A 3,489-nucleotide genomic window follows, 5' to 3' on the forward strand; every position below is an offset into this window, starting at 1 on the left:
TGCTCATTCTTCTAAAAACAAATGGCTGAAATCCCTCTTACGTCACGACGATGCCATGAGTTCAATCCAAAACGGTCGCCACATTTTCAAAAAGTACTTATGGGCCTAAAACAAAAATCGTGTGCAAAAGTTACGCTCAATTCTTCGAACGTCGACAATCCAAATAAGCGAGTTCTCGTTCTTCTAAAAACAAATGACCAAAATCCCTCTTACATCACGACGATGTCGTGAGTTCAATCCAAAATGATCGCTACATTTTTGAAAAGTACTTATGGGCCCAAAACGAACACCGTGTCAAAAAGTTACACTCAATTCTTCAAACGCCGACAATCCAAATATGCAAGTACTCGTTCTTCGAAAAAAATGCCCGAAATCCCTCATACGTCATGACAAAGTTGTGAGTTCAATCCAAAATGGTCGCTACATTTTTGAAAAGTACTTATGGGCCCAGAATGGACACCATGTGTAAAAGCTACTTACAATTCTTCGAACGCCGACAATCCAACTATGCAAGTTCTCATTCTTCGAAAAAAATGGTCGAAATCCCTCTTACATCACGACGATGCCGTGAATTCAATCCAAAACGGTCGCTACATTTTCGAAAAGTACTTTTGGGCCCAAAACGAACTCCGTGTGCAAAAGTTATGCTCAATTCTTCGAACGCCAACAATCCAAATATGCAAGTGCTCGTTCTTCGAAAAAAATGCCTAAAATCCATCATACATCACGGCAAAGCTATGAGTTCAATCCAAAATTGTAGTTGCATTTTCGAAAAGTACTTGTGGGTCCAAAATGGACACCGTGTGCAAAAGTTAAGCTCAATTCTTCGAACGCCGACAATCCAAATACGCAAGTTCTCATTCTTCGAAAAAATACCCGAAATCCCTCATACATCACAGCAAAGTAGTGAGTTCAATCCAAATCGATCGCTACATTTTTGAAAAATACTTAGGGGCCCAGAAAGGACACCGTGTGTAAAAGTTGCACTCAATTCTTCGAACACCGACAATCAAACTATACAAGTGCTCGTTCTTCAGAAAACAAACGATCCAAATTCCTCTTACGTCATGACGATGTCGTGAGTTCAATCCAAAATGATTGCTACATTTTCGAAAAGTACTTTGGACCCAAAACGGAAATCGTGTACAAAAGTTAGGCTCAATTCTTCGAACGTCGACAATCCAAATATGCAAATGCTCGTTCTTCAAAAAATGTACAGTCAAATCCCTCTTACGTCACGACGATGTCGTGAGTTCAATCCAAAATGGTCGCTACATTTTTGAAAAGTACTTATGGGCCCAAAACGAACACCGTGTACAAAAGTCACGCTCAATTCTTTGAATGCCGACAATCCAAATATGCAAGTGCTCGTTCTTTGAAAAATGCCCGAAATCTCTCATACGTCAGGGTAAAGCTGTGAGTGCAATCCAAAACTGTCGCAACATTTTTGAAAGTACTTATGGGCCCAAAATGGACACCGTGTACAAAAGTTAAGCTCAATTCTTCGAACGTCGACAATCGAAATATGCAAGTGCTCGTTCTTTGAAAAAAATGCTTGAAATCCCTCATACATCATGGCAAAGCTGTGAGTTCAATCCAAAACGGTCGCTACATTTTCAAAAAGTACTTATGGGTCTAGAACGGACACCGTGTGCAAAAGTTGCGCTCAATTCTTCGAACGCCAACAATCCAACTATGCAAGTGCTCGTTCTTCGAAAAACAAATGGTCAAAATCCCTCTTATGTCATGACGATGCCATGAGTTCAATCCAAAAGGAAAACGGCGTGTAAAAGTTACGCTCAATTCTTCGAACGCCGAGAATCTAAATATTCAAGTTCTCATTGTTCAAAAAACAAATGCCAAAATCCCTCTTACATCACGATGATGCCGTGGGTTTAATCCAAAATGGTCGCTACATTTACGAAAAGTACTTTTAGGCCTAAAACGAAAATCGTGTGCAAAAGTTACGCTCAATTCTTCGAATGCCGACAATCAAAATATGTAAGTGCTTGTTCAAAAAAAAAAACACCAGAAAACCCTCATACATCACGGAAAAGTGGTGAGTTCAATCTAAAATGGTTGCTACATTTCTGAAAAGTACTTATGGGCCCAAAATGGACACCGTGTGCAAAAGTTACGCTCAATTCTTCAAACGCCGACAATCCAAATATGCAAGTGCTCGTTCTTCGAAAAACAAATGGTCGACATCCCTCTAACGTCACGATGACGTGTGAGTTCAATTCAAAACGGTCGCTACATTTTCGAAAAGTACTTATGGGCCCAAAACTGAAACTGTGTCCAAAAGTTACGCTCAATTCTTCGAACGTCGACAATCCAAGTATGCAAGTGCTCGTTCTTCAAAAAACAAACAGACAAAATCCCTCATACATCACAAAGATGCTGTGAGTTCAATCCAAAACGGTCGCTACATTTTCTAAAAGTACTCATGAGCCCAAAATGGAACCGTGTGCAAAAGTTACGCACAATTCTTTGAACGTCGACAATCCAAATAAGCAAGTGCTCGTTCTTCTAAAAATAGATAGCCAAAATCCCTCTTACGTCATGACGATGTCATGAGTTTAATCCAAAACGGTCCCTAAATTTATGAAAAGTACATATGGGCCCAAAACGAAAATCTTTTTCAAAATTTACGCTCAATTCTTCGAATACCGACAATCCAAATATGCAAGTGCTCGTTCTTCGAAAAATAAACACCCGAAAACCCTCATATGTCATGGAAAAGCAGTGAGTTCAATCCAAAGCGATTGCTACATTTTACGAAAGGTACTTATGGGCCCAAAATGGACACCGTGTGCAAAAGTGGCGCTCAATTCTTCGAACGCCGACAATCCAAATAAGCAAGTGCTCGTTCTTGAAAAAACAAATGGCCGAAATCCCTGTTACATCACGATGATGCTGTGAGTTCAATCCAAAACGGTCGCTACATTTCCGAAAAGTGCCCAAAACAGAAACTTTGTGTAAAAATAACGCTCAATTCTTCAAACTCCGACAATCCAAATAAGCAAGGGCTCGTTCTTATAAAAACAAATGATCAAAATCCCTCTTACATCATGAAGATGTTGTGAGTTCAATCCAAAATGGTCGCTACGTTTTCGAAAAGTACTTATTCGCCCAAAATGAACACCGTGTGCAAAAGTTACGCTCAATACTTCGAACGCCGACAATCCAAATATGCAAGTGCTCGTTCTTCTAAAAAAATGCTTGAAATCCCTCATACGTCACGGTAAAGCTGTGAGTTCAATCCAAGACTGTCGCTACATTTTCGAAAAGTACTTATGGGCGCAAAATGGACACCGTGTGCAAAAGTTAAGGTCAATTCTTCGAACGTCGACAATCCAAATATGCAAGTGCTTGTTCTTCGAAAAAATGCTCGAAATCCCTCATATGTCAGGGCAAAGCGGTGAGTTCAATCCAAAACGGTCGCTAATTTTTTGAAAAGTACTTATGGGACTAAAACGGACATCGTGT

This window comes from Olea europaea, chromosome 1, assembly GCF_002742605.1.
Source record: "Olea europaea var. sylvestris chromosome 1, O_europaea_v1, whole genome shotgun sequence".
Taxonomy (NCBI): Eukaryota; Viridiplantae; Streptophyta; class Magnoliopsida; order Lamiales; family Oleaceae; genus Olea; species Olea europaea.